Source organism: Rhinolophus hipposideros (assembly GCF_964194185.1).
Source record: "Rhinolophus hipposideros genome assembly, chromosome: 3".
Lineage (NCBI taxonomy): Eukaryota > Metazoa > Chordata > Mammalia > Chiroptera > Rhinolophidae > Rhinolophus > Rhinolophus hipposideros.
The window spans coordinates 57,233,223-57,246,883 of record NC_138049.1 but is presented as its reverse complement, the minus strand read 5'-3'; the positions used below and the strand labels follow the sequence as shown (position 1 = coordinate 57,246,883).

The 13,661-nt window shown below is 35.3% G+C and overlaps 1 protein-coding gene across 5 annotated transcripts in view; it reads left to right on the top strand.

Moving 5' to 3' along the window:
• Positions 1–13,661, top strand: part of FUT9 (fucosyltransferase 9) — a 170,216-nt gene that overhangs the window by 140,801 nt on the left and 15,754 nt on the right. For 3 of the 5 annotated variants that reach the window (XM_081044826.1, XM_081044827.1, XM_081044828.1), the window contains one exon: positions 9,413–9,766. The exons of 1 other annotated variant lie outside the window; for it this stretch is intronic. The gene's annotated coding sequence lies outside the window, so the exon portion shown is untranslated. Of the gene's footprint in view, positions 1–9,412; positions 9,767–11,643; positions 11,723–13,661 lie in introns of those variants that run through there. One more of the 5 variants, XM_081044830.1, reaches the window with a different exon arrangement.

Genomic DNA, 13,661 nt, shown 5'->3' with positions numbered 1-13,661 from the left:
AACTGGGCAATCCACTGATAAATAAATATGAATAGCCAACAAATAAAAGCTTACTTCACTTGTTACTGAAGAAAAGTGAATAAAGCAAAAACTTAACACATTATAATTTTTTTGTGAAATTCAAAAGAAGCACATATACTTTAAAAGATATTCTTTTTTTTCTAGCTTCTAATAAAAGTTCTCTTTAAAGAAAAGGTAGAAGTTCTTACATCTTCATTAAGGTTATATAGCCTTGGAACTGTTCATACTCTTTCATCTAATTTTCCCCTTTTTCTACATCAATCCAAAGGAGATAATCAATCCTAAGGAGATAATCAGAATCCAGTTATAGATTCATTGCATAAATTGCATATTGTGGTACATTTATATTAGAAAAAAAAGTAAAACTAATCTTTATGACCAACAGTCAATGAATGGTGAATAAATTATTATACATTTATATAGTGAAAGGTTATCCTACCATTAAAAATCAAGTTTTTGTTTTGTTTTGTTTTGTTTTGTTTTTGGTGACATGAGCAAATGTGCCAACTTTAAGTTTGAAAAATAAAAAGCAAAAGAAAAAAATCTATTGATTCTCACTATTGTTTAAAACATGGCATACACCGTTGGTGTTGAAACAAGGCAGGTAAATAGTTAATATAACTAAATAGATCAATTCAATAAAGACTATAAAAGACAGAAAATATTATTTCTGTGAGTTGTATTATAAGCTGCTTTCATTCCTCAGGTTTGTGTATTTTCAGAATTGTATACAGTAAATGTTAAGATACTACAAAGAATAGGATTGTCATATAAGACTCACTTTCATCAGAGATTGTGCTAGTATCAAACCAATATTTTAAGGTTGCCATCTGTCAAGAGTCAGGAAGTACTGTGAAACATCCTAATAGGCTCTACAGGTCCTCCACTTGCATTACACATAGTCTCTGGTCCAAAATTATAGAATGTCCCAATGTCAGCACACAGAGTGGGGAGCATTTAAGTTATAAAATGTGTAGTTATGCAACATTCTCTAGGGAATTATGCCTTGTAAATCAATCCAAGTTTAGGTTTGTTTACAATTAGCAATTCTAAACCAAGAACATCTGCCTCAAAGTGTTTCAGAGATAAGTATTCTCCCTTTTAGAAAATATTATAAATTTGTTAATCTAGGAATCAAATTATCATGTTTACAAGGACATTAGATCAGGTCACCTGCTTTCTGCCCTCCCACTCTCCAGAAGCATCTCCATTGGGAAAGGTCACTGGCTAGCTGCTTTAACTCCTTCCTCTCCAACAGTACTTTTACAATAACACGTTTTTGAAAGAGGAAAAAAAAGGGAAAAGAAGGAAAACATTCAAGTCAGTGTTTATTACGAATTGGAGAAAAGCAAGGAGAATATCAGTGATAGTAATTTATTGCAAGAATCCAGGAAATAAGTAATGCAGGCCTAAACAATGAAGTGACAATAGAAAGGAAAAGGGAGTGGGGTTTCATAAAAACTACAGTATTACAATTGACTAAATGTAGTAATTGGCTAGATGTCAAGTTAAGGGAGTAGAGAAAATAAACAATGAGTTCCAATTGGAGGCTTAGGCAGGTATATGGATGATGTGGCTATTTGTAGAGATGGAGAGGACATAGGAGCAGTGTTTGGGATGGTGGAGGTACTTTAACAGAAGATAAAAGAACTGTGATTATATTTAAATTGTAATGGAAAACAACAACTAGAGATATCAAAATTGAAAATGTAGGAAATACCAGGGAGAATAAATGGAATAAGGTCACTTTGCTACTTACTCCAGAATTATTTGGAGGAATAAGCCTTCAATGGGAAGGACAGTTATCTTTTCTGCTGTGCTGAGAGGGGAGGTATCAAGTGTGTTCTCTTTTGTTTTAGTCTCTTTTTAATGGTCTCTATTTTCTCTATCGTTTACAAAATATGGTGCTTTGTTTTCAATATTCAACTACTCAATAAACTAAATATTCAAAAGATTATTTATTAGGAATGAAATCAGAATAAGAAAGTTAAATGGTCCTTGAGAATGGATCATTCAGGCTGCAGAGAAAGATGCCAATGGGGCCAGATTAATTACATAATACAATAGAAGCCCTTTCCTCCAGGGATGGAATATTTGTATCTCTAAGATTAAGGGTTCCTCACTCTTAGATTTTTTACTTCTGAGTTCCCCCTTTCCACGTTTCTTCTAATATCATCTTTTGTTAAATATGTTAATCAATCAGTTCATTTTCAGATTATTCATTTGCAAGTTGATTAAACTTTCTTATTTCCTATAATCTCTTTAGTCACACTTTTATCACATTGTCTATTAGGCTGTTGACTTCTTTGTGGCTCATCCTGTCTATTTTAGTTCTGACTGGCCTATTCTCTTATTGTAGATTTAACTTAAAGTTTCAGAAGCTCCTTATTAACTATAGTGATGCGTTTTTATTTAATCCTAGTATAACTGTTGCTAATTAGTTTCACATGAGTTCCAAAGATGATCAGCCTTCAAAATTTGGTCTGATCCAGGAACTGTTGTCATGGCGATAGCCATCTAATACAGGGTTTACCTGTATAGATAAATATTCTTTCTTTTATTACTGCATCCTTCCTCTTAGTATCTGTTAATATCCTTTGATATGCATGATGGTGTTTTATTTCTGTTTTCATTTTTGTCTTTGTAACTGGAAGAGCAAGAATTTTATGTTGAGGAAAAAGTGTAGGAGAGAACCAAGGAACATAGAGCAGTTTGTTTCCCATGGATTCACCCCCTTGCCCTGTAAACTGGACTAAAGCCCTCTACTGTTAGCAAATAGAGGGCCAGAAATGAAGGGACCTATTCTGGGAGAGATGTTGTGAGTGTCTTGGTATATTCAAAGCTTTTGGAGCAACAAAGTTTGATTCAAATAACCAATTTTCCATCTGCAATATGAATACAGAAACTCTGGCATCCAGCAGGTTAGAGATCAGGGCACAGCTGGATTTGAGGTTCTAGGCCAACACATTCAATGGCTAGGAGCAGCAAAAGGATTCTCAGACTAGTGGTAGCCAAAGGATGAAAAAGACAGAGTGGATGAGGACTGCTGCTGCCAGGTAGGTCTGGGGTCCATATGAAACTGCCACCATTTTTTATGGAAACAACTGAGGGACAGCTTGAAGAAGAGAAGTTCACACTATCATAATGTGGTCATTAAAAGCATATGACAAGGAATTTGGAATATACAATTTATAGAGAGGGAATTCTTTATTCTATTTTAAGTAAAGGTTAAAATAAATACTTATAAATCTTTAAAAAATATGAACTGATTACATTATTTGGACATACTCTGCGATACAGCTGAGATTTTATGTAATGTAGACCTTTTTTCTACCTTTATTGTTTTTAGGCAACCTGGCTCTTTCAGGTTAGTTAATTTTTAAAGCTGACTCAACAAAGCAGCACATAAGAAATTCACCTGAAAGTGAGTGTGGCTAGCAGGAACACAGTTATCAGAGAGGCCTTGGGTTAGCAATTTCAAATGTGTCAGTAATCGTTGGTATTCCTTGAATTCTTTATAAACACCCCAATAATAAAACAAACTTAGACTCTTCTTTGTGCTGATCCATCTCTCTATACACTCCTGAGGTCAGGAGGAAAATTATCTGAAACTTGTAGCATTATGGACCCACTGTTCCCATCCACTGGTTTCCAGAATAAGAGCAGGAAGGAAGTATTGGTGAATTTAGTTTGCTCTAATGAAAAATGGCTCCAGAGTAATATGTGACATAAAAGAAATTTTCATTCCTGTAATTCATAGAATTCTTTGCAATTGTAAGCTGGAATCTCAATTCTCAACATGCGCTTTTAAAAGCGATGCATTTTAGAGTCAAGCTACTAGTGTCTACATCTTGCCTCACCAATTACTGTGTGACATGAGACAAATAGACGCACGTCAGCTTCCTCATCTATAAACATGCATATAATTGTTGTGTATATTTCATTTGGTCATTATGGGATCTAAAGGAATGAATATTTGTTAAGTGCTTAGAACCATGCTTAGCACATGGAAAGTGATACATACTTATTTGTTAAATGAGCAAAATATTTTTTCCAAAGATTAAATGATAAAATCTATATAAAAGGTTAACCTGGTGCCTGGAATACTGCAAATACTCAATAATTATTAGCTATTTGGTCAGTCAAAAAAATTTTTGTTAAGAGCAAGTATATGCCAAGCCTGAGTAGGCACTAGGGATTAAATCCTGAGGAAAAATACCCAAATATCTACCTTGTGAACCTAGTTACAGTCAAACAGAGGCAACAACATTAGTCAGATACTCAGACATATAGAGGTAAGTTTGCTACTGTGGTAAGTGCTATGCAAAAGTAACACATGGTACTTTGAAACATATACTAGGGGCCTTTGATTTAGTGTGTGTGGGGGGGGTGTGGAAGAATTGAAGGGTAGTTAGGAATTCCTCCATAAGCAACTGCCAGTGGAGACAAGAGCTGACAAGTGAGAAGGAGCAAACCAACAAAGAAAGGAAGGAAACTTCCAGGTGGAGGGTAAACCTGGTGCAGGAACCCCATGCAAAAGGACCAAGCTTGGCAATGCAGGGAATGCGAAAGGGAGCTTGGCATGAACTCAGGTTGGGGACAGAGGCAGGGTCCCCCTCATCCAGAGTGGGTTAAGCCACATTAAGAGTTTTTTTCTTTATCTTAAAACCAGTTAGAATTCATGGAAGGGCCTTAAAAAGAGAGTAATAGGTGATGTGCGGTTTGAAAAGATCACTTTACTTCAGGGATTCTTGAACTTTGGTGTATATGAGAATCACATGGAGGACTTTCTAAACTACATTGCCTCAACCCGGAGTTTCTGATTCCATGTATCTAGGGTTGGGCAGGAGAATGTGCATTTCTAACAAGATCCCAGGTGATCCTGAGGCTGAGCTGCCAGTCTGGGGACCACACTTTTGAGAACTGCATTCTCAAAATGCATTGTGAATGAATTGAAAGGATCCAAAGTGAGTGCCGGGTGGACCACTAAAACAACGTAGCAATCTCTACAAGAGACGCTAGATGTCTGACCTACGGGAATGGAGAGAAGTCAACTAATCTAAGGAATATTTAGGAGGAACAATTGTCAGGATTTGGTGCTGGGTTGGGTGTGGAGTTGAAGGACAGGGAGATATCAAGGAGAAGCCACTGGGTCAATTGCTCGACTTTTATGTGAAAGGAACTCTCTTCTTCAGAGTCAGGAATACATAGTAATATATCTTGCAAAAAATGAGAAACTGTTTTTAAAAGGCTACCTTGACTTTCATTGGCTGTCCACTGTGGACTGAAACCTGACAATAATCATAGAAAGCTCTGGTACTGACAGCCAAATTATGAAAGACCATTGGCCTGCAGGGAAGCCAGAAAACATGTTCTGGGAAAATGCCAGAAAAGGGCCCTCTGGGCCCTGTCTGTGGGCTCAGTGTTAGATCTGATTGTTCTAGCCTCCGCTGAAGCCTGTAAATAGAGCTTCTGATATGAATAAAGACAGCGATTAAGAACTAGTGATTATGAGCAGAGAGAGAAAAGAGAAGATGAAAGATCAAACTTAAAACAGATTGAAAAGAAAATTTCAAAGAGAGTGAACGTAGAAAGTGCTCAAGATAAAGGAGTTTGTAGTGCAGGAAAAGTGGCGATTGGCAGCCTGCACACCAAATGCAACCAATGTCTGAGACAAAAATGAAAGCAAAAAAAGAGAAACATTTTTGAGCATTTTAGTGGTAATATCCCTAAAGATGAAACCGTTGCAGAAGTAAGTCAGGGCATTCTAGTATGTGCCAGGGTATGTTCTGAGGAATATTCAGAAAAAGGACTAAAGTTTTGCTGATTAAAACTGGCATATTTTGGTATCAGCTTCTCCAGTGTTTGGAGGAAGTAAAACAGAGGCTTTAACCCCTGGAAATATGAGAGATTATATCCAAAGGTCTTTGAGAAAAGTTCACAAACACAAATTTGATAGCATTCCAGACATCAACCAGTGACTTCTTGCCAAAAACTAAATGGCATCTCTCCCAAAGGCAGGAGGCATTTGGCTCGAGATCTAATGGGAGAATTGTGGGAACTCAGAGCAGGAATGCCCAGGAGAAAGGTTCAGTGGAATGCGAGGTATCAAGGGAATCTTTGAAAGTGAAGTGATGAATATATAATTTTTTTTAGTACTTTGAGGCAAGATACAGTTAGGTACATAGTATAGAAATTATAAGGCTTACATTTTTATTCTTGTAAAGGATCTTAGCATAAAAATCATAGGGAAAAGTAAAAACAAAACAAAACAATAAAAAGAAATAACCCCCCAAAATAAATAAAATCAGGCAATTTAAATTACAATGTTCAGCAGACTTTTGCAGAATCCTATGCTAATATCATGGCACTAAACACTATAATGATTATATTGGGGACACACTGGTCACTGAGCTTGCCTAAAGAGGTCACTGATAGTTCACTTAGATATCACCTACCATCAAATACCTAAACTCTGGGTGGAGTCTATGGCTTAGCATAAAGTGAAAAGATTTGTTTGTTGTTTTGAGAATGTACAGATAGTTTATTTTAATCCAGATAACTATGGACGTATTTTGAAAGATTCAAATTATATACTTCATATACTGTAAGAAGAAAAGAAGGAGGAGGGGAGATAATCAGGTTTTCTTCTTATTATTATTTTTTGCCTAATTAGGGTTTGGGGTTTATTTGTTTCAAGACATAAAATCAATTATAACTACGTAAACAAAAAGGAAATTATTGCAAGTTTACAGAGTAGCTCTTGGAACTGAAGGAATACCTGAAGAATCCAGCCCAGGAATACAGGATCCCAAGTAGCAACTTGGACCCAAGTAGCAGAATTTACAAAATTTTCTTCTCAGGGAATCTCTCAATTAATCAGCCCAAACATTTTCCCCTCCTGGCTCTTCCACTCAAGTTTCAAAATCCCAGAGGAAGTTTGAATGACTGGGTTCCCCTGTTCAGCACTGGTTAGAAAAGGTGGAGACGGCATTCTCTGCAGTCCCAAAGAATACACGCAGGAGAAGTGATGTAGTAACCCAGCAGGAAATTGGGGTGTTATTATCAGAAGAAGGGAGAATGATTGCCAAGCAGTGAAAGCCAACAACATGTGCTATGGAATCCTTTCAGTATTACGTTGGTGCAAAAGTAATTGCAGTTTAAAAAGTAAAAAATAATTGCAAAAACCACAACTGCTTTTGCACCAACCTAATAGAATATGCTTATAGAATAACTGTTTACAAAAAGGCTGATTCCATATACCGTATCTGCCTGAAAATAAGACCTAGCCGGACAATCAGCTCTAATGCATCTTTTGGAGCAAAAATTAACGTAAGACCCGGTCTTATTTTACTATAATATAAGACTGGGTCTATAATATAATGTAATATAATATAACATAACATAACATAACATAATACCAGGTCTTATATTAATTTTTGCTCCAATAGACGAATTAGAGCTGATTGTCTGGCTAGATCTTATTTTCGGGGAAACAGGGTACTATTCAAAGACCCTGCTTATATTCATTAACATTTTTTATAATGTATTTTATCTAAAGATTTTTAATGAGTTATGTTTTATACTTAAAAGAGATTTTATGTGTGTGTGTGTTTGTGTGTGTGTCTGTGTGTGTGTGGTTAGAAATGGTAATAAATTGCGTAGAAATCAGAAGGATCTATTATTCCAAAAGAGTTTCAGCTAAGATGAGAGCTCTGATTCTTCACTCTTTAACAAAGAACAATACCATAATTACAAACACGTTCATAGTGCATTCTGTGGTCCAGGCACTATCAGAAGCACTTTATAAATTTTATTTTATTTAACAGGAAAGAAGTTGCAGTGTAACTATATATGGTAATCTTTTCTTCTTTTTTTTTTTTTTTTAACTATTTCGAACTTTAATCCACCTACCTATTTGTCAATGATTCATCTCTGGTCTTTGGGTTTGGTCTGAGTTGATCTGAGGAACCACGTGGACCCAAATTCTATTCAAATGGTCTATGACCTTCACACATTTTCACCAAGGATAAAAACTATCACCTTATCAGCAATGGTTTGATTGTGCACAATAGAGAATAAGTGTACCACACAGCGATTTTCAAACACGTTCACCCAAGAATTCTTAAGGGCAAAGGGAAAATCTCTTCCAAACCCACGTGTCTGCTAGTGTGAGACTGGCAGGTGGGTGGTGGCTGTAATCTAGGTATAAAGTCCCCAGTGGCATGTTAGAAGCCCAACTGTCCTGTTCCATTTTACAGTTTTAGGCAGGTATTGAACTGTGTTCTGTAGTACACACTGTTTTGTTTTGTTTCAATTTAAAATAAGAATTCAAAACTCTCTCTCTCTCTCTCTCTCTCTCTCTCTGTCTCTCTCTTTCTCTCTCTCTCTTTCACACACACACACACACACACACACACACACACACACACACACACACCTTAAAGTAGAATTACGATTCCTTAAAAAAGCCTTGTGTTCTCCTTGGCTTCACATTTCTCTCCCTAATACCTTGATGTATATGTATGGTTTGAGAATCCTAAGCTCTCTTCCATTCTTTAATACTCAGAAGAACATTCTTAAAGTATGACTGAGGGTCATCTCTTAATGGAAAACAGGATCATATGCATACCAAGTCTTATCAAGTAGTAAGTACTTTTACTAAAGATTCTGTTATTTTGATGCTAAAGTCTTTAACTTACACTATTTTCTAGTACTTAAAACTATTAAAAATAATTGAAAAGAATTATATTATTTACTGTTGCAATTTGCTTTGTGCTATATATTTATTGCTGTCTCTAACGAGAACAATAGTAACACTAATCTGGGTGTTTTAAAAATAGGTTCTATCGATGAACAGTTCAAGATTTATTGGGTATCCAACTGAATTTTAGTTATGAGAAATAGGTGAAAAGGTTCCTGTCAAGGGAATGTCAATTTGAATTCAAGAATCAAACTTTCTTGACAGTTTATGTACAAAGGAGAAGTTCTGAGTAACTGCCCCTACTGTTTGATAATTGACTCTGACAGCAATAAAAAGTTGAGGCGAGTGGGTGTGCAGAGAGTTAACAAGAAGAACCTCAAGTAATACAAAATGTACAGGAAGCGGGGACACTGAAAGGCACACAGTGGAAGGAACATTGTTTCAGCCTAGTGACCAATTCTTCCTCATTAAGCCAAAAAAGAGTCATGGGACTAAAATGTCCTAGATAGATGCCAACTTTGAGACTCGACAGAGAGGGAAAACTGGGAGATTTTGCTCATCTGGTGATAGGAATACATGTATGTCAATTTTAACGGTAGTTATTCCATAAAAGGATATATGTTAAATGCACAGAGAAAGTAACTAAGTATATATTAATTAATTCACACTTGGTTCATTTTTGTTTAGTTACAAGCATTTTTACCTTGAACATAATTGGGAGTCAACAATCCACCCATTTATTCCTGCAACATATACAGCATTTATTAAGCACCTACTATATTTTGATGATGAGGATACAGCAGTGAAGAAACAAAGCCCTTCACGGAGCCTACCTTCTGCCATCTCCAAGATGACTGCATTACGTGGCTGCAACCTCAGGAATCAGTGAACATGAAATATAGTTGTCAAGTGCTCAGACTCTGGAGCCAGATGGCCTGTTTGAAAGCGTGCTCTGTAATTTACTAACTATGTGATCTTGGGCAAGAGTCTTAACCATTTTGGGCTCCAGATTCTTCATCAATAAAGCAGGAATATAACAAGGTAATATATGTGCTTACTATGTATGTACATACATTATATATGTTAATATAAAGTACTCAAGTCAATGTTTGGCACTAATAAGCACCACATAAGTGTCAAATATTTTTCTTGTTAAGGAAAATTGATCTAAGTTTAACCCATGGATAAATAGTCCATTATTATGAAGAAAAGGGTACAGACCAGGAAAATCAAGTACAATAGAACTTGAGATACCAAATGCACCTCGACAAATTATTGATGTTTATATTATTTGTTTAAAAAAGACTGTAGAAGGTAAGAGAGAGTATTACTTAATGGGTAAGCTAGTTACTTATATCTCTGGCTCTCAATTTCCTTATCTGTAAAGAAGAGGTGATAAAAGATTTTCGTGATAATGGTTCCATGAGAATTGAAAAAAATGATGTGTACAAAGTGTTTGGCACAACGCCTACAAGGTCTGACAATTAAGTTCGCGAACTTGACAACCTTGTGCTTACATGAGCAGCACTGTTCAAACAGCTCAGTAAGGTTTCATAACGTTGGTATATCAGTGTCTCTCAGCTGTGTTCCTGTCGATGTGTGGCGGTGTCTTGTTGAGTGGTGTTCATCGTTGTGTGTTTTTGTGTGCCATTGTGAGAATCTCTGAATTAGAGCAATGAACAAACATTAAATTTCTTGTTAAACTTGGCAAGAGTGGAAGTGAAATCAGGAACATGTTAGTCCAAGTTTTTGGGGACAATGCCGTGAAGAAAATAACAGAGTACACATGGATTAAACGTTTTTCTGAGGGGAAAGAATGCATTACTGATGAAGAGAGGTCAGGGCAGCCAGTAACGAGCAGAACTGATGAAAACATTGCAAAACTTCGTCAAATTCTGTGTCAGAATCATTGGCTGACTATGAGAAGCATAGCAGACCAAGTAGGTATCAATAGAGACATAAAAAAATCTTAACTGAAAATCTTGGCATGAGGAAGGTTGTGCAAAAAATGGTCCCAAAGGAGCTCATTGATGAACAAAAGCAAAGGAGATTCAAAGTTTGCCAAGACCTTTTATAGTGGCAAGATGATGTTTTGGGCCATGTTATCACTGGTGATGAAACATGGGTGTACCAATACAACTCTGAAACAAAGCGTCAAAGTGCACAATGGAAGTCAGCCAATTCTCCATGACCAAAAAAGTTCTGTCAGTCCAAATCAAGAGTCAAAAACATGTTGCTAACATATTTTTTTTTATATCAGAGGGATTATCCATTGTGAATTTGTACCAACTGGACAAACAGCTAACTAAGTTTACTATTTGGAAGTGCTGAAAAGGCTGTGTGAAAAAGATGACCTGAACTTTTCACCAACAATTTATGGCTCTTGCATCACGACAATGTACCAGCTCACACGACACTGTCTGGGAGGGAGTTTTTAGCCAGTAAACAAATACCTGTATTGGAACACCCTCCCTACTCATCTGACCTGGCGGCCCCCAATGACATCCTTCTTTACCCGAAGATAAAGGAAATATTGAAAGGAAGACATTTTGATGACATTCAGGACATCAAGGGTAATACGACAGTAGCTCTGATGGCCATTCCAGAAAAAGAGTTCCAAAATTGCTTTGAAGGGTGGACTAGGCACTGGCATCAGTGCATTGCTTCCTAAGGGGGGGCGTACTTCGAAGGTGACCATAGTGATATATATTCAGCAATGAGGTATGTAGCACTTTTTCTAGGATGAGTTCTCAAACTTAATTGTCAGACATCATAATTGAGAGTGAGCATTTGTTAACTGGTAGCTATAAAGTTGTAAGCTGATTATTCTGAATTAACACAATTTATTTAGAATGTTTTTGCCATTGCATTTCAACTCAAAAGAAGATAGTGAAACTTTCAATGACAACACTCCTGGAAACAATTAAACATAGCTCTCAAAGGAAAAAAGCAAACAAACCAACACTGCAGTGCTTAGTCAATTCATATATAATAAAGGTTAGTATTACTCCATTAAAAACAAGAGCCTTTCGGTAAGTTTTCTCAGTCTGTAGATCCCAGGATCTAGAAAGAACTGAAATTATCTGACTAGTTAAATGTATGAAGCAGGATTGAATGTACTTAAACTTGCATAAACCTACTCTTGAATTGCATCATGATGTATTTTCAATATTCTTTATTGCTGTAATTTTACATCTTTGCATCTGTGTTCATAAGTGAAACACAATTTTTTTTTAACTTTTCAAATCTTCTTTTGGTAACAAAATAATAATTGGCTTCATGTAATGAATTAAGCTCCTTTACTTATTTTTCTGTTTTTTAGAACGATATTTTTAAGTGACAGTAGTACTTATTTTTCTGTTTTCTAGAATGATATTTTTAAGTGACAGTAGTATTCTGTATTTATTGAATTGTTGATGTTACTCCTGCAAACTAATCTAGGTCTAGTGTTTGTTTTTAGTTATCATTTATGAATACAATTTCTTTAACTGCTATTTGTATAATCACAGTTTCTGATAAAAATTTGGCATGTTTCTATTTGTGCAGAAATACCACAATTCATTTCATCACTTTTTCAAATTTATTTCTGTAAAATTACTCAAAAGTAATTTCTGGCTTTTTCTATGTTTAATCAATATATATTTACTCTTTTTTGATATTTAATTTGAATTTATTTTCTTAATTTTCTTTGCCTGAGGTTTATCTTAGTATTTTTTCTAGTATTATCAAATTATAATAGACATACAACACTGTATTATTTATGGTGTATCATATAATAATTTGATATATGTATTGGGAAATGGTTACCACAATAATTTTAGTTAAACATCCATCAACTCACATAGTTACATATGACATTAATCATCTCAAATTTCTGCTGTCTATATCAATGATTTCTAACCATACCTTAATTCCTTACTTCTTATTTCTTTAGTTTAGTACCATTGTTTGTCGTCCAACTTCTTGTGTTGACCAATTTGTTAATTAATTTCCCCCAAACTACAAACCTCTAAATTTCCTTCTAAGTACCATTCAACCACATACGACAAAATTTGACATGCATTACCATCAATGTCATTTAGTTCTAAATAGTTGAGATTTCCATCATATTCCTTCTTCATTTTCTTTGTAGCTCAGTGGTTAATTAATACTTCCTGGACATATACAGTATGCACTTTTTTGTTTTCCTTTTGTTATTAATTGTACAGGAGTGAAGCTAACTTTGACAGTAAGCCTCAGTCTTTAATTCTAATAATTCTGCTCTAGGAGTATGTTCAGAATACAATGTCCAGAATCTTTGGACTCACAAAATCAAGCTTCACTACATAGAGAATCTCATATATTTTGCAAAAAACTACATAATATAAAAATGATTTTTTTAAATAGTCACATAAATTTAGGTAAATGTTGGACAATTTTTCCCTTTTTCTAGAAGAAAGCATCTAATATTTCCATACTAGTTTTGATCAACATTTTAAAACACTTTAATGAATCAGAAATTAATAGTGCATATTATTTTGGTAAGAATAATGAGTGACAGAGGATCAGGAAGATTTTGACTGAGATAGTTTTGCGAACATATTACTTATTTTATCTTTGTGTTGGTACTTATAAGGAGGTATAAATGTCATACTTGTATTTTTTTGATATGTGTATTATTATTTTTAATTTTGAAAGTTTATTGGGGGTAATGGTTAGTAAAGTTACATAGGTTTCAGATGTACAATTCTGTAATACATAATCTATATCTTACACTATCTGTTCACCACCCAGAGTCAGTTCTCCTTCCATCACCATATATTTGATCCCATTTACCCTAATCTACCACCCCTCGCCCCCCCTTACCCTCTGATAACCACTAAATTATTGTCTGTGTCTATGAGTTTGTGTTACTTTATTTGTTTGACCTGTTCCTTTGTTGCTTTCAGCTTTATAT